Below are 21523 nucleotides of genomic sequence, written 5' to 3' on the forward strand. Positions count from 1 at the left end.
TTGATCCTACCTGATCACTCGGCGGCCTTTGTTACTATGGCCCACATGCATCAATCTAGGATTTTGCATTTCTTAAATAGCGAAAATTAAGGAATCGCTATTTAGGAAATGCAAAATGCTATGCATCAAGAAATCCTAAAAGTTTTTAGGATTTCTTAATTTTCGGAAATTGCGATTCCTTAATTGCGAAGTGCAATTAAGGAATGGCATTACATTGATTCCTATGGGTCTAGAGGCCCATAGGAATCAATGTAGTCAATTGGAAGGCAGTCTCAAATTGCGAGTGGCACTTTGAACATTTCATGGGTGCAGGGGGGGGGTCCAAAGGACCCCCCCCTGCACCCCTGAAATGTACATTTCAGTACAAGTTACATACACACATGTCCTAAGGACATGTGTGTCTGTAACTGGACAGTTTAAAAAATTCATTTTCAAGCATTTTTAAACAATTTCGCAAATTACCACGAGGTTGAACCTCGTGGTAATTTGCCCTTCCAATTTGAATAATCGCAATTTTTTATTAAATGATGCATTGCTTTTAAGGAATTGCAAATTTGCAATTCCTTAAAAGCAATCGCATTTTTGGAATTCGGTAAAAATACCGAATTACTCAAAAATGCTTGATGCATCCCAAACACATATTTAGGAAGTGCAAACGGCCGAATTTACCGATTCGCACCGTTTGCACTTCCTAAATACGTTGATGCATGTGGCCCTTTATCTCATTCCATCCTTCTTGAACGTCTTCATCTTGTTGGCATCTGCCTCAAAGCCCTCAACAGGTTCTTCAGGTTCCTTTCCTCTCGCACCCAAACAGTCTCCCTTCCTCCTTTCAGAACTACCAGTCTTTCATGCGTAGTACAACATGGGTCCAAATTTAGGCATGTCTTATTTTATCAACTATGCCATATTAATTTTACTAGTTTGTCCCCTGGCCAGTCTAGTAAAATCTTTCACATTTTGAAAGCGACTCCTATGCTGTTGACACTCAGATTATCAACTCTATCTCTCAGACTTTCCAGCAGACCCAAATAAAGTTCCAAGCACTGTCAGATGTTACCTCCTGGACGTGACTAAAACTTCCTTAGATTAAACGGGACAAACATTGAGATGATAATATTTGGAAAATCTCCTCTGTCTCTGAGCCTCTTGCTTGGTGGCCCAAAGACGTGGGGCACACAGCTCCTCCTATCAACTCCGAAAGAAATCTTAGAGCTACATTCAGTTTTTTTAATATGAATGATTTGGAGAAAGATTGTGTCCTGCACCTAAAGAAAACCCATTAGTTTGTTTAGGAAAATAAACTTATCTTGGATATGTGTAATTTTTTTCCCTGCTTAGTTAAAACGAATCCCCACCTAAAAATATTACGGTGAAATTATAGCATGCATTCGAAGCTCAGGTAAATCAAAATGATGGCATTTTACAAACTCACGTGTGTGTAGGTGTTATGAGGTAGGTGCCCACTTTTGAACTAACATGCTACTGAAATCAACAGTTATAGCCAAAGTTAAACATTAAACCTGGCAAAGTAATTCTACCAAAATCATGTAATGAGGATTAGTTCTAAAGGTGTAATTTTCATGGGGGGTAAATGTGTATTACACTGCTCCTGGTTTAGTCCATTCTGTTAAACACGTTATAGTTCCCTGCACAGGATACTCATATCACAGGTCCCCTGGCGATTCTTTACTAATTATGCAGCAAGATTGCTTCCCTAACAGAGAACTTACTGCAGCAGCAACATATCTGGAGAGTGGTGAACCAGATCTACTCCTCCGGTTTGACCTAAAATGAAACTGACCCTTTATTGAGACCATGGATGAAAGATGCTGACAAAAAATCCAGTGCCTGAAGTGGGCTTTTCCAAAGCCTGTCTCTGTGCATTGCTCAATGACAAAAGGTCTAACTGTGACAAAGCACAAACGTTACCTTGGAAAGGGGTGTTTCCCTATTGAAACCAATACACCACACATGTGAAACAAATGTATATTTGAATACCGTGGGCGGAGCTGGCGTAGATCCATTACGCGGAGGACCACAGAGTTGGGAAAAAGCTCCGCCACCCACCTCTGCCCCCCCAATCAAAAATATTTTATGAATAATTTTAAAAGAAATAAATGCACTTACCTGTACTGCGGCGACCCCAGGCATCCCTCCTCCTTCCTCCCTCCCTCCTCCTCCTCACCGTCTCTCTCCTGCATCTTGCGAGCGTGAGCATACGCATTTCGTCTTAGAAATGTGCATGGGTGTGCTCGCGGGCAAGCACAGTTCTCGCAAGATGCAGGAGAGAGACGGCTAGGAGGAGGAGGAGGGCAGCCTGGGGATGCCGCAGTACAGCTAAGTGCATTTATTTCTTTTTAAATTAATCGTTACATATATTTTATGAGGGAGGTGGAGACGGGGATCCTATTTAGCGGTGGGGGGCTGGCTAACTCCGCTCTGCTGAGGAGTTGGAGTTTTGCCCTATACTCCACGTTCTTAGCGGAGCGCGGAGTGGGCAAATCTCTGCACACTCCGCTGGCAGAGCGGAGTTCTCCACCCGCCCTTATATTTGAAGTATTGTATAAGCTGACTGTTGGACCTGGCCCTTTCTGTAGGGTCACCCTAGTCTTTGCTGTTCCTTTGCTGTACCCATTTTTGTTGGCTTTTAGGACTCTGTGCACTTTACTCCTGCTAACCAGTGGTAAAGTTATTGTGCTCTCCCTTCTAAACATGTCAAAATTGGTACACACCAGATTGGTACATTTAATTTACTTATTAGGCCCTAGTAAGTGTTACTATCTGTGCACAGTGCCTGTAATTTAAATTCTACTAGTGGGATGCAGCACTCATTGTGCCACCCACTAAAGTAGTTCAGTAAACATGTATCAGGCCTACCACTGCAGTCTGTAGTACAGTTTTTAAACTACCATTTTGACCTGGCATAATAAACATTTTCCCAGGCCTAAACCATCCTTTTTAGTACTTTAAATTCACCCATATTATAGGGCCTAAAAGCTTATACATCAGGGTGCGTGGTTTTTAAAAAAGTAGGGCGTGTACTTATGTTTGACATGTCAAGTAAGTGAAAAACTGCCAAAGTAGGTTTACACTGTAGCAAGGCCAGTTCTCCCATATCCTAACACTGGGTTATGTTATTACACTTAATACGTAATAGCGTCTGTTTGGGGCAGATAGTTAAATACTTCTTTCACTCACTTGAACTGTAAACTAAACTCCTCTTTAATGGTGAAGTCAGTTTTTAGGTTACTATTCTGAAAGTACTACTTTTAGAAAGTTGGTATTTTTCTGCCTATATTAAATGTGCCTTTCTGCCAGTGTCCGGGGTGACATGACAGTTAATGGTTCTCCCATGGTGTGATGTGTATTTCTTCCAGACAAGAGACAAAAGGGCTTGTGGAGAAGGCTGTTTCTTACCTGAGAAGGATGGCCTGGGGTGGGGGGTTGTACTCAGCCCTTCCTGAACCTCAAAAGGTAACTGGAGGGCTGTGCTTATCCCCTTGCTGACTATTGAAGATGCCTGCCATGCCACTGGCCAATGGAGCACACCCCTGGGCCTGCCTGACATTTGTTACTGTAGAAAGACGGGAGCCAGAGTCTGGGGAAAAGGAAGACGGGATCAGGGTTAAATAAAGAGGGGGGAGACCCCCACACACAGACTGGCACCGGGTATAAAGGTTGCACCCTTAGAACCTTTCATCAGAACACTCATGGACCCAGGGGTGGAGCTTAGTCAGTGAGATTTTGGGGGGGGGGGAGGGTGAATCATATATTTCTCAACTACAATACAGTATGCCAAAGGGTGAAGGGATGAGATGACCAAGGCTTGGAATACACTGTTCTCAGGAGGAACAGGTTCAATACGGATGTGTATTAGGTGGGCCTCTGTAAGCTCCTGATAAAATAAAAAAAACAAGTTAAAACATTTTAGCTAAATAAAGTCGAAGAGAAAAACCAATAAAGGCTTAGGAGACCCGACTCAGGGCCACCAGACCCATCCCTCAGGCCAAAAAGGCATTTGTTTGGGGGATGTCACACCTTCAACCCCTGTCTGGACCTGAGACAATTCCGAAGGAGGAGGGCCCTGATGTCTGAAAAAGGTAGACTTAACCTGTTTGCCTTGTGCCCAGCACCCATATGTGACTCCAAGGGTCAGTTGGTTGACCTCCAGTTTGAGCAGCCGCGGCTCATGCAGGTAAGAGCAGGGGGGCCAGGTGGGGGGGGGGGATTTTGACAGGCGACAACGAGGGAAAATGAATCCTTTATTAAATTTTGCCTCGTCATTGTCCTTCGAAATCCCGGCCCCACTGCTCTTCAGGGCCGGACTGGGAACCAAAACCGGCCCTGGCAAAGTGCTCGGCCGGCCCCCCGCCCCCCCGGGCGGGAGGGGGGACGAGCGCTTTGCCAGGGCCGCTTTTCAGCCGATTTTGTTACAGGGCCGATTTTGCAGCTATGCTGCAAAACCGGCTCTGCAACAAAAACGGCCCCCAGGGCCCAAAACCGGCCCCCAAACCTTGCAGCCGACCGGGGGATTGCCTGGTGCCCACAACGGCCAGTCCGGGCCTGCTGCTCTTACCTGCACGGGCAGCTGCTGTGTTTGAGCGCTGCTGGTTCCCCCCATGGTGAGTTGCATTGGAGCTGGAGCCTTGCTCGCCATCTCAGCAGGTGAGGAAGACGGATTGGCAATAGGGACTGAAGGGACTGAGCCAATGGGGGCCTTTGTGCTCACCATCACCCGAAATGAACTTTCCAAGGCTGTGTGCACTTCAAATTAATCAACATTATACCCATTTTTTTTTATATATGCCCTACAAAAATAATTTTAAATTAAGCACAGGGATAATGGCGATGTACCCCAGAATGAAGGATCATTATTATATATATGTTGTATGAATCTCCACAAAGAAAGTACTGGGCCGAAATTGAAAAGACACCTATTATTTTATATTACTGTATTATGATATGGACTCGATTTGCCTGTCTTGAAGTATTTCCCATTAACAATCACCACAAGGAAACTGATTGACAGTTTATTACTGTGGATAAAGCCATTTCCGACTGCTGTTCCATAAAACATTGCATTACCTCAGAAAAGCCTATTTATAAAATGTTGCTTAGAGGTCTCGGACACGGGTTCCCATTTGCTCTCTACGTGAATGTGACTCTTTCAACCAAAGTCAGAAAGAAGTAAAAAGAATATGATACCATCCCATTCCCGAAGAGTCTCTGATGTGTATAGTCGCCTGAAGTGCTGCCAGGCAAGCATCTTCCTTTATTCTTTTATTCGTTTTTCTCTGCACCTCGAATAATTCATGTAAAAGGATTTTAAAATCAATAACGTTGATGCAATTCCCTGAACTCAAATTTCCCCAATTGTACATAAGTAAAATTACAGAGTGGAAATGCAGCCGGTTGTGCAAATGCATGTTTTCTTTTCTGCTCTTTCTTTTCTTCTTTGGGAAAACTTATTGCTCATGGAAACAACCTTACTCTACATCCCTTCCATGTCTGGAGGTAATCCATTCCATGTCCCACCACACAGGAAGTGGATCTGATCAGAGTTTATGAAAGGGCACAAATAAGTTTGAGGGTGTTCACAAACTTACAAAGCAGACCATGACTGGGTACACACACTCCCACCCCTTCAAGGGAGTTAACTACAATGTACTTCTACGGATTTCTGGCGGATAATTATATGGTAGTAAAACCATTTACATCTTTACTGTGAATTCAGGACAGGCACAAGTGAAGCTATTTTCAGTGGTAATATACTTTTACTACTCAAAATGCTTTTTTGTCTGTGCTGACCGCATTGCTCTTTGCCAGGCAAGGGACCAGTAACGCTCAGAAATCAAAGCACCTATTTGGCTCTTCACACACATTCATAGACTCTAGAAGAGGATCCTATTCTCAGTGAAGCCTTAATTTTTATTAAGGGAATTTTACTAGCTCACATTATTAGAAATATCCTTCATAGTGGAATCACCTAATAGCATATTGCAATGTTTATTGCTGGTGCTCTTAGATACCAGTTCCTACATTTTTATGCTCAAGCACATGAGGAAACCTTTTTTTGTTGTGTATTAAGCCCTCACTTAGGGGCATATTCACAAGAAAATGACAGAGCACGAGGCTGCACCAAATTTAATAGCGCAGTGCTCCGCCCTTTTAAAAAAGCAGGGATGCGCCGTATTCACAAGAATATGGCGCACCACTTTGTTTCCCCTAGCTCTGGTGCAAAAAAAAAAAATGCTTCATGCCAGTGCAGGATCCCTGCCGCCATGTTGCAAGGGTGCCTAGCCTTAACCCCTTCGCTGCGGGGGTAATTCCCCCGCTGTGCTTGAGGGAGGGGGAGCGCGCGCAGCGCCCCGTTGCTCATGACGAGCTCGGATCGTCATGCAGCACGGTGGCGCTGTGCTCATGACGAGCTGAGCTCGTCATGACCACGCCCGTTTCTGTGGAATGTTCAGCACAGCAGGGGAATTATCTCTGCGTGTGAGCGCCATGGCGGTCATGACGAGCTCAGCTCGTCATGAGCACAGCGCAACCGTGCCTCATGAGGAGCTCAGCTCGTCATGAGCATAGGAGGGGTTAAGGGACGATTGTTTATGTCCCGGAAGGGACACCTTCCTGCACACAAACATTCATTAATGGTGATTTGCACCTTCAATGTGTGCTGCAGAATACAGCACACATGGAAAGAGCAATAAATGAGGAGAAATTAATAGTTTCTAACTCCTGGTATTCCATGTCATTAGTATTTGGTGCTGCCTCAGCCTTGTAAATCTGGGCAGCAACAAAAAACAATGGGTGTTGCAGTGGAACGCCCACACCTACACCCATGCAAACCCTTTTGCCACAGAGGACTGGGGTGGAAAGAGGCATATTTACAAGGTGGCGTTAAGCCACACAAAGTGTCTTAGCGCCACCTTGCAAATATGGAAAATGGCACTGCACCACTGGAGAGTCAAAAAAAGTGAGCTCCGGTGGTTCTAAGGGCATGTAAATATGCCTCTTAATTTTAAACACAACATAAATTGTTCTCTGAGTTCATGGTCTCTGGATGTGCAGCAGACCTGCCTATGCCTCAACCTGGTGTAGCATCTTCTGAAAGGTTGGACATCTTGGCCTAGAGGCTAAACTTACCAACACTGTATCCTGGCCAACATGAAGAAATCAACACAAGCCCCCTGTGGGTCTTTACTGATATCACCAAATAAATAACTAGTGAAAGAAATTGTGAGTCAGAGTAAATTCACTCATCCTATACTTTCATCTTAGAATGCATCTAAATATTTTACAACATGAGGAATGGGAGCGCACACTCTCGGCCTTGGATGTAAGACATCTACCCGATTGAAGGGTGAATCACCGCGTGTCTGTGACTACGCTTGCACAGGAATCTTATCTTCCTGGACTTTGGCAGTGTAGACATGGATGTTTGTCAGTCTTCCTCTTCCTCCAGAAGAAACAGGTCTCTGGAATCTGTTGTTGTGTCGAAGTTGGCATTGCTAGGCAAGGAGCTGAAATGTACTTCCCTCTATTGCTTAAAGATGAACAATGAGATTATTTTCAATCAATGAAATATCAGTAGGAATGTTGCCTGTGTGCTCTTCCTTGGGTTTTTACCTATCTTGGGCCAGTTTTGTTGAAATTCTGACTCTGGGCACTGTAAAACTGCATTTCAGTCTCATATGGATTGTGGTCTGTGCATACAATGAAAGGTGCAATTGTCGAAACTAAATAGACACCTTTAACTTTTGACTATATCCAAGGTAGCTGCAATGGACATTTACACCACCCACATTTGTGATCTAAAAACATATGGCTTCTAGTTCATCAATGTGCCCCATCTGTCTGCAGCTTGAATGCTTGCAACTCTGCCTTACCATGTCTGAGGAAAATGAGTTGGCATGTAGGAAAGCCTTCTTGTGAACATCAGCTGTCATTCACCAGAGTGCTTTGGGACATCAGATATGGATGCTTAATATATAATTTCTGTACCAACAGCAAATAATTACAAGATGCTGTTTTAACTGCATAGGTAAATGTGACATTTTCTAGTGGAATAGCCTGCTTGGGAATAAAAGATAATTTTACATTTTCTATCCAGAAACTACTATAAAATAAATTAAAAGTTTCTTTGTTTAATGTTTGTCAACAATGAATAGTAAAAGGTGAAATATGCTAACTATTTTGAAAATATACTTGTGTAAAATCCGACTTTTTACTACATGGAAACCTGGCAGTAGTAAACCTGTTCTGGTGTGTTCCTTACCCCAGTTGCAGCAATTAAGTCAATAAGGCTTCTACATGCTTCCTGATACAGAACAGTAGAATGAGGTTTATGGCTTGGAGGCTGGGGGGGTGTAACTATTGGAGTGTGGCATTTAGGATTGAATAGGAACAGCTAATCAGTGCACAGTGCATGTGCTATGGCTGTAAAATGATTTTTGCAAGAAAATGGATTCATAGTTCATGTAGATGGTAGTCCACCACAAGTAATATTGTCACTATCCTTGTCAGTTTAAGTATAAGTTTCAGTAATTTAAATGTAATGTAATGTAAAAAGAATTTATAAAGCGCAACTAACACCTAGCGGTTTCTTGGCGCTAAAGAATAAAGAAAACAAACAGTCCGTGAGGCTGGGAGCGTTAGTTGTAGACATTACGGAACAGGTACGTTTTTAAAAGGGACCTAAAGTGGGTGTAGGGGAGGCTTGTCTGAGACCTAAAGGGAGGGCGTTCCAGAAGGACGGGGCAAGGAATGAGAACCTCAGTCCTCCCTGTTTTTTGCGTTTGAAGGTCGGGATCTGGAGTAGGGCCAGATGAGAGGAACGGAGGTTGCGAGAAGGGATGTATGGATGCAGTAGTGAAAAAATAAACGAAGGACCTGTGCCAGCAAGGGACTTAAAGATAATGCAGCCCAATTTATACTCGCACCGCTCAGAGACAGGGAGCCAGTGGAGGGATTTTAAAAGAGGGCGTACATGTTGGTGTTAGGGCTGGTGATAAATGAGCTGCGCGGCCTGGTTCTGAACGAGTTGTAGCCTCTTTAGTTGGTATGCCGGTATGCCAACGTAAAGGGAATTGGCATAGTCTATCCTAGAGATGACTAAGGCTAATAGGACCAGGGTGAGGGCCTCGGTGGTCAGGAAGCGGGCAATCTTTCGAATTTTCCTCAGCTGAAAAAAGCTAGAGGAGACTACCACGTTAATCTGGGTTTTCATCGTGAGGTCATTACTAATAATGACCCCGAGGCTTTTTGCTGAACTGACAGGGTTGGGGGGGAGCCCAGCCTTGTAGGCCAAAAGGTGGATTTCCAGGGGTTGGCTGTACCCCCGACAAGCACCAGCTCTGTCTTGTCGGGGTTGAGCTTCAGATAATTCGCCCCCATCCAGTCGCTGATGTGACAGAGGGTGGTTTGAAAGTTGTGGATGGATTGGTCCGTAGAGTTGATGTCGAAGACCAGCTGGATGTCGTCCGCGTAATTAAACGCAGTGACACAGCTACCTCGTAGGGACCGAATAAGGGGGGTAAGGTATAAGTTAAAAAGAAGAGGGGATAAGGAGGAGCCCTGCGGGACGCCGCAGGTTAGCTCGACCTCGTCCGCAGAAAACTGGGAGAGCCGAACCGCCTGACGGCGGTTGCTCAAGAAGGAGCGGACTCAGTCCAGGGCAGTGTCCTGGATGCCGGCCTCCCCGACACGGCTGACCAGAATGTCATGGTCGACCGTATCAAAGGCGGCCGACAGATCCAGGAGCGCCAAAACCTGGCTGATGTTGGAGTCCGCTCCTCTCCGCAGTTCCTCCATAACTGAAAGTATAACAGATTCAGTAGAATGATTGGGTCTAAAGCCGGCCTGTTGGGAGTCGAGGAAATGAGAGTCTTCGATAAAGGCACTCAAGGTGTTAGTCACATGGGACTCAAGGACTTTGCTGAGGTAAGGGAGGAGGGAAATGGGACGGAAGTTGCTCATAATCGTTTGGTCTGCTGTGGGTTTTTTGAGAATGGGCATGACCACGGCGCTTTTGAAAAATCCGGGGACAATGCCAGAAGAGAGAGAATTGTTCAGTAGTGCCAGAGGAGGGGAAGGGCAGGCTATAAAGGCCTCACGGAGGGTCAAAGAAGGGCAGCAGTCGGTGGGGGATCCAGAGGCCACCTTTTTTAGGAGGACAGGAAGCTCTGTCTCCGAAATTGGAGGAATCTGGGTCAGCTGCCTGGGGTTGGGAGAAGACGAGGAAAGGTCGGACCCAAGGGGGTGAGGCGGAGATGGGGATAGAATACTGTTTTTGATATTAACTATCTTCTCAACGAAGAAAAGATTTAGGGAGTCACAGAGTGCGCGGGAGGGGAGAGGTTTAGCGGTAACCCTGTCTGGGTTTGACAGCTCCTCCACAATAGAAAAAATATCTTTGGTTTTGGTGGCGGAGTCAGCAATCTTATTTGAAAAATAAATGGTCTTAGCTTGTAGGACCGCTATTTTGTAATCTTTGAGCAGGGTAGTGAAGCGTAGTTTCATGTCTGGGGCGTAGCTACGTCGCCACTGGCGCTCCGCCTGCCTGAGGCCCAGCTTCAGGGCTTTGAGGTCTTCCGTGAACCACTTTTGGGCATCATGCAGGCGTTTACGTTTAATCTGTCTGAGTGGGGCCACGATGTCGCTGGCTGACTCCAGCCAGTGTGTGAGGGCAGAAGCTTGGGAGTCAATGGAGCCCAGATTAGAGGGGGTGGAGGTTCTAAGTAGGGTGATAAATTTGCTGAGGTCGGCCTTATTCCAATTCCGGGCCGAAAGGTTGCCTTCCAGGGGTCTACCAAGGCTGGGAATGGCCGTGATAGAAAAAGAGATTATGAAATGGTCTGACCATAGGCAAGGTGAAATGAAAGGGGCAGATATGTCCAGGTTGGATGTCCAAACCTGGTCCAGAGTGTGACCCTTAATGTGGGTGGCTGACTTTATGTGTGTCAGGCAGTTCATACTGGATAGGAGATCAGTAAATGAAATAGAACAAGCATTCTCCTTTACGTCAGAGGGCCAATAGTTGAAATCGCCTAGGACCAGGATTTTTGAATTGTTAATGATAAGTTGGGAGAGCATATCCCCAAACCTCGTGGGGAAATCAGGCATGGACTGAGGGGGGCGATAGACTAGGACACAGACAAATGGGGTAGCTGGGGATTCCAGTCTCAGCACAAGATAGTCGACCGAGGGGATGCCGTCTGAAGTCAAGGCGGAGAACCGGATGGAATTTTTGATAATCGCTGCTACCCCGCCTCCCGGCCTGCCGGGAGCTATATTTTCCTGGAGGAGGTAGTAGCCAGCGGGGATTGCAGCGAGTATATCGGGGGCCAATTCCTCATTAATCCATGTCTCCGTTAATAATAGTATATCTGGTTTCTCAGAGTCCAGCAAAGCAAAGATTTCCAACTGATGTTTTACCAGTGAGCGTGTATTGAGATAGGTCACTGTAAGATTGAGGTATAGAGTCCGTTTGTTGGATAAAGAATTGATAGTTGAAGGGGGAGCTGAGGGCGGAGAGGTTACTATCTCAGGAAATGTATCTCTAGTACAGAGAAACCCCAAAACCTGAGCTCAAACCCTGGTAGTTATGCTACAGAGCAGACAAGCTTAATTTAAGAAAATGTGTAAAGCATTTAAAAGTACCAAAACAGTTAAAAGGTCGTAAAGACATAATCCCACTCCAATTTATAACAATTGAGAATATTTTAGCAAATACAATGACAAAACTCCAATAAGGGGATCCTGAGAAATGAATTTTTGGAGCTTTACATTAAAATAGCACTAAAAAGCATAACGCACCAGCTATGGCAAGTGGTCACACTTGGTCGAGTCAAAGTGAAGGCTGACCACCATGGAGCATAGATTGGAGGTGAGAATCAGGTTTGTCATGGTCAAAGAGTTACCTTCTGACTTGGAAATGTTTGAGAAGACGGATTCCTCAGTGGGGTTAAGCAGAAGGCTGGATTGCAAGTATGGGTTTGACAGTGGATTGATGAAGGACGTAGTCTCGGTAAATGTATCGACTAAGGTGGAGAAAGCACAGTGCGAGAAAAGTCCAGAGTTTGCATTGACGTCGATCGGATGCTGTTCAGCATCAGGTCTGGTGAAGATTTCTACCTTCTGACTTTAAACATAGTCTCTTTTCTAGAAGTTGGTTTCCTTTAGCGGGGCAAGGCTGCACGGTGTAGCCAAGGATGGTTTTACGTCATTGGATGCCGGTCAGCCTGAGGCCCACTGAACCATATTTGCTTATGCAGAGGAGAACATATTGGGAGATGCGACAAAGTCAGGCCCACCGGTGATGCATCCTCAGCAGCTCAACATGGCAAGTTTGTCCTGGTCGTTTGCTGGGCAAAAAAGTTATTGAAAACATTTCTAAGTCCCTTGTTCTTTGGGTAGGCAGGAGAAGTACACTCTGACGCAGCCACTAGTTCCAGGAGCTCAGGAGCAGCACTTGGGGGGAGGGGGGGTCATGAATCCCTCCACTGAATCCACTAGCAGTGAAATAGTTCAGCTGGGCTTTTTCAGGAAAGTGGGCTTCTTGCAGTTTTAGTGTCCCTGTAACCTAACATGAGGTCAGCCAACTGACTGTTGGAGTGCACTTCTCAGTCGTGTGTACTAGTGGGAGCAGGTCCAGCCCGTGTGGTTCTACTCACAGGTCACAACAGGAGGGGCAGTCCTTCTTCTGTCTTCCACTGGTTCAGTAGTGTTCTGAAGAGGGTGTCCAGGGGTGTCACATTTATGCCTGGCACTGGTCTGTGGGTGTGGATCACTCCTAACCCCTACCTTACCGATATGGAAGAAGTTCCCATGGGTAATCCTCTCTAACAGGAGGTCATCCAACAAACAAACATGGGACTTAGAGGCACACCAGACCTGCTACAAAAGTTTCTATGTAAATCCCACATGGCAGAGCATTTCTTCCCTTGTGCAGAGTTCCTGTGCCCATCCTAGAAATGTGGCCAGGGAAATGAGCAAACCCTCTCATAGACTATAACCTTTGCAAAAATGTTATTACGCTGGTATAATTGGCGTCATTTTGAGTAGTAAAATTTAAACAAGTTTTACCAAGATTATGACATTGCACCACATTGTGTGATTTAGGGGTGAAATTATAATGCGAGGTGTCCCATTCGGGTATGTTTTGAACATGATTGGCATTTCAGGTAGATTTTTTTACCCGAGTGGACCATTTGGGTAGTTGGTATGTCCAAAACTAATAATCTGAATGCACGCAGCAATGTTTTGATTACAAGCGACCGGAAATTATTTCAAAATTACATTTGAATTTTCACCCGACCAGAGTGTTCAGGTAATTTTTGAGTGCAAGATGCATTTTGTTTAAATATATAACATTTCATTTAATTTGTAGTAATTTCCCATAATTATGGTACAGCAAATTTTACACATCCCTACTTTATTCTGCCTGAGGCAGAAATGGTTTTAAACCACTTCTGCCACTCAGTTGTCCTCCTCTTACATCCTTGGCTGGGATAATGAACAAACCTGGCTCACATTCAATGGCCTACCTCCTAGCACACGTCTTATCCCAGGTACAATTAGGTAGGGTCAACTGCTGGCCATTGAGCTGGAATTAGCTATCAGGAGAGGAAAGGAACAGCTGGCAGAACAAAGGACAATCTTAGCACTACCTCTTTTGACTTTAAGTTGCCCTGGATATTATCTCCTATTCATTCCCACAACCCACCTAGACATTCAGGCTCAAGTCATAGTGTGGGAGCGAACCAGTTTGGATCTGGTTTGGTGGGAGGAGAGAATATCTAAATAGGAAAGTAGCTAAAGAACATAAGATAGGCCTGCCTGGTGGCAAAAAGGTTCTGCCATGCTGAAAGGAAGGCTCCTGGATAATTTTCCAGTTGGGTAAATAGGAAGAGTTACAAAAGAAAAAGAAGGTAGGGCATGTGAGAAAATAGTTATAATTGAGTGCAGAATTTCTGCAGCCACTGGCTGATGTAGAAGAAAAATCTGGCACCTCAACCATCCCCTCCTCAGGACATTCCTGAACCTGGGCAGGTTACATCTGAAGAAGAAGACCCTGATGGAAGAAAACATCTAGCTCCCACTCGAAGAAGACTCACTCATGGACTCCTTCTCACACACCAGGCGCCTGCTACAGGGATACACAAAGTGTAAGGTTTCCTGCCTCCAAGAGGCCCAGTTGACCACAAAGGACTGGAAGCAGGAGGAAACCTTACTGGAGAGAGACCTACTTCCTGGACACCAGCCATAAGCTATTGGCTGCAGGACTAAGCAGAACAAATTTGCCCAGCAGTTGAAGAAAAGAAGATTTAGTAATGTTTTCTGCCTCTGAATGACTGGAACAAAGATTTGGAGACAAGCACAGGACAGTAACAACCAATATGTGCAAGAAAACCAGGTCCTTCCCACTTAGAGCTTTTTGCCAAACTGAAAACAAGTTCAGGAGCACCTTGCAGTAAGGGTATGCAGCTTCATGTAGACCTGCCAGGCTACTGCTTCTAGTATTTCCCCACTGGAGGATTTTGACTTCCAAAAAAGTGTCGTAGTCAGAAGGTAGAGCATTGCTCCGTTGTCAGGTGGTAAATCTATCCGACCAGTGAGCACCATCACTAGCCATGAAATCCAGTTTATTTAATCAAAACCAATGATGTGAGCTGAAGCTGAATGATGATGTTCCTGAATTGAGCTTTGCTGGCCACTGCCTTGGACCTTGCCCTGCTGGAAGATTTTGACTTCTGTTTCAGAAGTTCAAAGGCAAAACCTCTGATCACAAGTACTATCAGTGTCTTTGTCCTCTAGCAGTGACTTGATCAGGGGAAGGGTGTGGCTGCCATGGCCGGGTCATATTGTTGCTTGTGCTGCTTGTAGGCGTGTCCTTTTTGTGTTTGTTTTTCCTTGAGCTGTCTTTGATTATCCATGGTACAGCTGATCCTGGATTTGGTAGCATATTTAACATATGATATGCAGAAGCTTTATGGGTAGTTGAAGAGATACACTACATGAATTTACTCTGTATCGTTACAGGTGTATAACTAGGTTGCTCGGGCTGCAGGGTGCACCTAGCAGTGGGGCTTATGTTTCATAGTGTTGTGTATTTCATTACAATTCTGTTTTCAGCTTGAGCTGTGTGTGAGAGTATAGCAATGTTTAATGAGAGTTTTGAGGGAAATGTAGATTGACATCGCTGGTAGCCTCCTCCCTTGTTTGCTTAACCCTAGAACAGCTTCATCCTAAGAGTTGTAGTCTTGTAGTGCATGCATTGTCAACTGGGGTGTAAGTGTGTTGTGATTGAATATATAAATCACTAGAAGGTAGGTAATATTTATTGTTTGGTTAAATAAAACCATTACAATTTCCATATAAATACATAATAGCGAAAGAAATTCATGTTCTAAAAACATTTAAATTAAACATGTAAAACTGTCATGAATTATATTGACATACAAAGGGAAGCAGCAACAGAGTTCATATTCTAAAACCTTTTCGATAAAACATTAAACCTTCTTGAATTGTATAACAAGCACAAAGCTGTTTGTCAGTAAATGTTAACACAGTCTGTAAATTAAGAAGGCAGGACTCAATTTTCAAAGTGAGAGAGAGGGACTGCTCCATCATCACTTAGTTGTTAGTAGCAGTAAGAGAGAAGGTATACAGTTTAGCACTAAGGGGCCATTTGGCGCAGTGATTAAGCAGTCTGGTTACTTGATGCAAGAGCTTTTGCCTCTGCCACTTCCATAAATTGAACAACGCAACACGCTAGTTGTACATCTCCACCTCCAAAACATGCCTTCACAGCTTGTCTGCAGGATCTTATCCGCTTATTTACAAAGAGAGGCTTTAGTAACTGTCGCCGTTTGGCCTGTAGGTTTCTGCAAATACATAGCAGATGTAAAACACTTTCGTCTGCAACCTTGCATGAGCGGCATATTGACTGACCTTGAAGTCGCTTCCATGGGGGAAGATGCGGTAAAGATGGTAAAATGCCCAAACAAAGGTGAAGATATTTTTCTTTCCTCTTTCTATTGAAGCCGTGCCTAAGTATGGTTGTGGGGAAGATTTATCATAACTGTGAACCACAAACCATCCGTGGGCTCTTTCTGTTAGTGTTGCCTTGTCTTCTGCTATTGATAACTTTTTCACTGTTTTGTTAACGATTTGCTTAAAACAGGAATAAGTTCCTGAGGCTGTCCAGAGTTCCTTGAGTCCCAGACGGTCTATGGATGATGTCAAATAAGACCTTGCTGCACACTCGTTATTTAGATGTATTTCTTTCCATAAATATGAGTTCAGTGTGCCTGCTTCAGATTTTTTTATCCTGTACCAGGCCTTAGCATAGGATCCTTTACGGGCTATTTCTTCGCTTTGCATGCCGAATTCTAGCCTTATTTTGGCTGGTGAGACGTACTTTGGTAAATTAAATATTATTCTGGCAGCTCTCAGCACAGTTCTGTCCAAAGTCAATGCATCTCTTCCCCTCAGACACTCACTCCCATTAGTGATAGCCAGGATGAGTTTCGCTTTCCAGACTTGTAGCAGTGGGATAAGGCTAGGGCCGGCTGTTTTTTGTCTGATCGATTTTATGGCTACCGCAATCGAGTTGCCTCTTCTTTTAATTGCTTCTTTTTGCAGATTGAAAGTCCCTTTATTATCAATGATCACACCTAGATACTTGTACTGGTCCACTATTTCGATTGAAGAGTCTGCTATATGCCAGTGGTATTTGGAGGTTTCCTTTTTCGGATGTATCCTCATAACCTGCGTTTTGTCATAATTAATGGTTAGGCCATTAGATGTAGAGTATCGACTAGTAGTGTCCAATAAGTGTTGGAGACCGATGGGGGTCTAACTGACCAGTATGAGATTGTCTGCGTACAAAAGTTTGGAAAGTGGGAGGCCTCCCAGCTTAGGTGGATGAGAGTTACAAATACCCAGTTCTATTGATAGGTCAGACATGAATAAGTTGAAAAGCGTAGGGGCCAGAACACACCCCTGTTTAAGCCCCATGGTAGTTGAAATTTTCCTGGATAGGTATTTTCCGTCTCCTAGCTTTACCTGGACCCAAGTATTTGTGTGAAGGAGTATTAACTGATTTAGGAGAGTGGATTGTATTTTCATTTGCTTGAGTTTGTACCAGAGCTTGTTTCTATCGATTTTATCGAAAGCCGACAAATCGTCGATGAAGCACATGAATAGAGGTTGATTTGCTATCTTAGCCCTGTCTATCAGTAGGGATATTGCCAGAATATTAGTAGTTGTCCCCATGCCCTTGCAGAAGCCTGTTTGGTTGATTGGTATAATTGTTTGATCTCCGATCCAGGCTGTTAAGTCGTCCAGAAGGAGGCCAGCATAATATTTCGCCTCTATGTCAATTAACGCTACAAGCCTGTAACTCTTGGAGTTCTTATCACCTTTCTTGTATAATGGGGATATAATTGAACCCTGCCAGGAGTCCGGGATGATTTCACCATCTGCTATATGGACATACAGCGGCAATAGAATGGAAGCCCAATATTCCGGGTCCAATTTGAATAGAATTGGTGGAATCCCATTAGGGCCTGGGGCACCGTCCCTCTTACCCATGGCTATCCTGTTCTTAATCTGTATGATTGTGAACGGAAGATGATTGTTCCTGGTTGGAGATTTTGGATATGGATACGATGCCTCTGATGTGTTGAAGTTCTGCCTCCGTGGAGCAATAAACTGTAGGTGCAGATGCGAGGCCCAGGCTTCTTCTGACAGGTGTGAATTTACTCTTTGCACGTTCTGGTTGGCTAAACTATTAATTGTTCACCAAAATCTCGTGTTGTTGTTTGTCTTGGAGTCGTGCAATAGCCTCGCCCATAGGTTCTCGTCCTTTTCTCTTTTTGCCTACCAGATTTCTTTTTTGCTTTGAGTTGCAATAGCTCCCTTTGTAAGATGGGATCGTGGCCTGTGCTCCGAAGAGAACGTGTTAATTTGTTTATAGAGTTCTTGAGCTTACGGAGGGTTGAAGTATTGAAAATTGGAGATTTGATCTCCAGACGGGCTGGCAAACTGTTTGTCTTTGAAGCTGGTGAAGCATTTTCCTTATTCGTCTCTCCCAGTGTTTTAATTAGATGTTCCCAGTATGCTATCATACTTTCATTTACATCCATCCGTTCCCCCCAAATTGCCTTTGCTGTTGATAATAGTTCCTCTGGATGATTAGTTTTAATTTTTAGCCTCCTGAAGTTGACCGTGTAGATGGACTTTGGGTCCTCTACTGGCATATCTAATGATGATCTAGCTAGCCTTGTTGAGATTTCTTGTGGTAAATGATCACTGTGATCTTGGACCCCGATATGGAAGCCTGTAAGCCTACTGAAGAAAGAGAGGGATACAAAAGTATAATCTATCCACGTGCTAGAAGTTGCCCTGTGGAATGTTGCCACTGGGGGCTGATCTCCAGAAAAGCGCCCATTTAGGGCCACAAGGCTTAGATGTTCCAGCTCTTTTACAAGGTTATTTGCGTGTGATGTTTGTCGCTTCTTGTCACTCGGGTCCTGGCAAGGAATGTTCCAGGCGAGGTATTGCTTGTCAAGGAGCTTGTCCCTCTTCTGTGTACCCATCAGGTGCATATTAAAGTCCCCCGACATTAATAGATTTGTCGTGGATTCTTCTGTCATTATTCTGGTTAATTCTACCCCTACCATTTTTGCTCCTTTGATTTTGTCCCGGGGGTGTATATAAATGTTTAGGAGTAATAGTTGTTGTTTAATATTCCCTTCCCTTATGTCAACTTTGAGAGCTTTAATTGCGTTAGTTGGGGATGTGAACGTGTCTATGTCCTTAGTCGATGTTATGGACTTTATTGAAGAATAAATTATTAAACCACCCTTTAGATGACCAAATTTGGAACTTCTCACTGCAGGACTATGATGGGTTTTAAAACCAAGTAAATGAAAGGGTTCTTCTAACCACGTTTCTTGGAGTAGAATGAGGTCAAAGGATTGAAGGTAATCCAAAAGCTCTTTGTCCGATGTTTTGTTGCTTAGGCCGTTTATGTTCCAAGAACAAATTCGTAAGTTGGTGTCCCCTAGCAGTGAATCGTTTCCCCTAAGTCAAGTGCTCTCGTCTTGTCGATTTATGGTCTGATCTAGCCATGACCAATCTTCAGACTCAAGTATTTGCTGTTGATCCTTCCTTTCTGCCGGTGGAACATCCGTCCTACGGGCGCATTTCAGCACAGATCGCTGTCTTATGCCCGCCGAAGGAGGAACTAGGAGCTAGAAGGCCCAACAGTCCAAACTTTTGGCTGAGTTAGCCACACAATTTAACAGTTTTTCCTTTCTTCATCCAACATTTGTCAGAGCTGAATATCTGCCCAGAGTTCATAATATTGTGACGTATTGGAACTCACATTACTTGACTAATTACAGCGATTGGAAGTTCAGCACAGAGTTTTCCAATCCCTTTGCAATCTGTGGCACCCTTTCATTAGAGTGCTTTTTGCATCCAATTAAATTCTCAACTTCCAATGTTTTACAGTTGGATACTGGACTCTACAGCAATAACCACAGATGTTTTGTACATATAAAAAGTCAGATTCACAAAAGTTATTTTGGAGTATTTTAATTAGTACTAGTTTATGTACTCCGATATGTAATTCACAAACAACCAACTGGAGGACTTCGCATCTGCCTCTCAAATGTTTTCTGTAAAGAGGTTTCTGCACACAAAACTATTGGATTTAGAAGTAAATGTGGGAGGGACAAGGGGAACATTTACTACAAAATGGATGTGTTTCAGACAAATTGAAGGTGGGTTTTAGGCTAATACAAAACAGACTCCCGCATAAGCATAAGACAATTGCAATTCACAAAATACACATTAAAACATACTACACTAGTACACTGCCAAAGCAGGTTCACATATTCCCCAGTTCAACCTTGGAGTAAGTCAAGCACTAAACATGGCAAACCACTAGTACTGAAACACACTCACATAGAAATCAATGGAGGCAGGCAATAACATTAAAACATAGGGAAACATATAACATAATTTAAACAGCATTTTAAATCAATCTTTATTAAACTTATTTACACCTTTATTATTACATATTTTTAAAGTAAATGTTTGAATGTCATTTTTTAATATACATAATAATATTTCTAAAATATATTGTAAAAGCTAATATTTAAAAAATTTAACCACAGATAAAATGATACATAACTTGCAAGTGGTAATATTTCATATTCTAATTCCAACCCCACTTTCAGTGGCCAAAGTGTTTTCAGTGGTGGGGCAGATTTACTATTCTATCTCTAATCCCATTTGAAGCATCAGAAGTGACCGGTTTAATTGTAAAAAGTACACATATTTGTGCAAACATGGACCCAGATTTACTATTCTAACTATCCTGCTGTGAAAAAACGTCATATATTTGGTGCGGGTAGTCAGATTTATATATATATATATATATATATATATATATATATATCCTACTGGCGATAGCCAGTAGGTATATATAGGTAGGATTGTTTTCCATAGGGAAATCGCAACATTCTATTGGGAATAACTTTGGCGCCGGTTGAGGAATCTTCCTGAAATTTTCCTTAACTTTGCCTCGCGAGGCTCCGGTCCTTCCCTGAAAGTTTGGGGGGATTCGTCAAGCGGGGGCCGAGATAAAAGGGGGGTCCCAACACGTGTTTTCCCCATGGTAATTTCCAAAGGGCGGTTGGACTCATTTTTAGCCCGAACGGCTGAATGGTTTTCCACCAAACTTGGCAAAATTGTAGGGACTGGTAGCCCGATATGCCTTTGCTATGTCTCAAGATATGTGCTCCAGTGGTTTTTACGAAAATTAACTTTGAAAAAATATATATTGGGCTACATTGGGCTATATATATGTTAGAGCCCAAATGTAGCCCAAATGTAGCCCAATGTAGCCCAATGTAGCCCAAAGATGGCCACCAGAGACAAAAAAAAACAAATGTAGCCCAAATATCAGCCAGATGTAGCCCAACTATAGCCCAATGACAGAATGTCCCAGAGTGTTCTAAAGAACAACTAGAGCGCTAACAGTCTTACTTATGACAAAAGTATGGCACACCTGAAGTCATCTTAGATTGGAATAAAGTGTTAACACTTAAAACATTTAATTTGCAAAGGAACAAAATGAGGGGGTTCATTTTGCCATAGAAATTATGATTAGTGCTGAAGAAAGAAAAATTAGGGCACATTTTGAGTGACTTCTCAAATCCTCTTATATTTCATTCAAAAAATTCTGATATGCAGTCTCCCAAGATGGCCACCAGAGACAAAAGAGCCTGTGCTTAAAAACTCTGTTAGCAAAGCAGGCATTTGAGGTTTAAAAAACGTTTTAATATATAAAAACGTTATCCGCTAATAGAATTAGCATTTAAAAAACCTTGCGAATTCAATGAAAAAACCATAGGTTTCAGGCCTTATATAGTTAGGAATTAGCATTTAAAAAACCTTGCGAATTCACTGAAAAAACCATAGGTTTCAGGCCTTATATAGT

Source organism: Lissotriton helveticus, chromosome 11, assembly GCF_964261635.1.
Source record: "Lissotriton helveticus chromosome 11, aLisHel1.1, whole genome shotgun sequence".
NCBI classification, from domain to species: domain Eukaryota; kingdom Metazoa; phylum Chordata; class Amphibia; order Caudata; family Salamandridae; genus Lissotriton; species Lissotriton helveticus.